Source organism: Apium graveolens, chromosome 3 (genome assembly GCF_009905375.1).
Source record: "Apium graveolens cultivar Ventura chromosome 3, ASM990537v1, whole genome shotgun sequence".
Taxonomy (NCBI): Eukaryota; Viridiplantae; Streptophyta; class Magnoliopsida; order Apiales; family Apiaceae; genus Apium; species Apium graveolens.
The window spans coordinates 176,893,005-176,894,714 of NC_133649.1; the positions used below are offsets into that span (position 1 = coordinate 176,893,005).

General features: G+C 40.9%; 1 non-coding gene across 1 annotated transcript; it reads right to left on the minus strand.

Moving 5' to 3' along the window:
- Positions 1-1,104: 1,104 nt before the first annotated feature.
- Positions 1,105-1,211, minus strand: LOC141715821 (small nucleolar RNA R71). Its single transcript, XR_012572569.1, has one exon. It is a non-coding gene; the product is annotated as a small nucleolar RNA R71 (small nucleolar RNA).
- Positions 1,212-1,710: the final 499 nt, after the last annotated feature.

Below are 1,710 nucleotides of genomic sequence, written 5' to 3' on the forward strand. Positions count from 1 at the left end.
ATGGGAACTCAACATAATTGATGACTATTTAACTTCTATCTTAATTGTGGATGCTTGGTAGAATGGTATTAGTACAATGAAAGTTGGCTTTTATCAGTTTCGTGCTATTCGATTAATATCATCACTGTCACATGCTAAAGGTAATAACAATAGCTATAGAAGGAAGTAATAATGAAGTTGTGATCTCATGAGTGTTTTATTATTGATAAATTGAAGTGTTAGTTAAGTGATTAATTAAGTAGTTAATTATAGTTAATATTTAATCAACAATTTTAAGTGTTAGTGTCTTAACATTGAGAAGTAATCATACATTGGTGAGTGAGTTTAATTAGACAATAATTTAGTCTGAGTCTCTGAGGGAATGAACTAGAAAGTATTCTATATTACTTGAGAACGCGTATACTTGCGTGAATATTAGCGCGTGTTTTCGCCCTAATAAGTTTTTGGCGCCGCTGCCGGGGACTCGACGTATTTGTTTAGTTTATGTACTTACCATCATTGGTTATTAGGACTCAGTGATTAGGACGTAGTAGTTACTTATTTTTTCCGGTTGTGTTTCAGGTACTTTAGCAAGCGTTTATGCAAACTCGTTCTCGTGCTCGTAAGAGGACTTTAGATACAGCTGAGGAGACAGACGAAGTTCTTGATATTCCGGAGAAGTTAGATTTTGAGGATTCGAATTCAGGAACTGAGCAGAAAGAACCAGTAAACATGGGAGATCATATTGTCCAAGCTGATCCAGCTCTTATGGATTTTTCTCGGCCTAAAATTGATGACATTCAGTCAAGCATCCTTCATCCGGCTATTCAAGCTAACACCTTTGAAATCAAGCCGGGCACTATTCAGATGGTGCAGAATTCTGTTTCTTTTGGAGGAGCGGCAACTGAAGACCCCAACATGCACATAAGGAATTTTATCGAGATCTGCAGCACTTTTAAGTATAATGGCGTGACTGATGAGGCTATCAAGTTGAGGCTTTTCCCATTCTCACTGAGGGACAAGGCTAAAGACTGGTTACATTCTGAACCAGCTGGGTCCATCACTACGTGGCAAGATCTTGCGCAAAAGTTTCTGGTGAAGTTTTATCCGATGGCAAAGACTGCTGCTATGAGGAGTGCTCTTACTCAGTTTGCGCAGCAACCTACAGAACCTATGTGCGAGGCTTGGGAACGCTACAAGGAAATGTTGAGAAAATGTCCACATCATGGAATGCCGGATTGGATGGTGATCACTGGTTTCTATAATGGTTTAGGGGCCCAATCTCGGCCCATGCTCGATGCAGCAGCTGGAGGCGCCTTATGGGCTAAAAGCTATACTGAGGCGTATAATCTTATAGAGACGATGGCTGCAAATGAGCATCAAAACCCAACTCAGAGGATGACGTCAGGCAAGGTAGCAGGTATTCTGGAAGTTGATGCAGCCACCGCTATTGCAGCCCAGCTCCAAGCGCTATCAATGAAGGTTGATTCTCTGGCTACGTATGGAGTGAATCAAATAGCTATGGTTTGTGAGCTTTGTGCAGGTTCTCATGCTACGGATCAGTGTTCTCTTGTCAACGAATCTGTTCAGTATGTGAATAATTATCAGCGACAACAGCAGCCTGTGCCAGTGACCTATCATCCTAACAACAGAAATCATCCAAATTTCAGCTGGGGAATAATCAGAATGCTATTCAGCCACCATATCAGCAAGGAGTGAGTAAATAGTTTA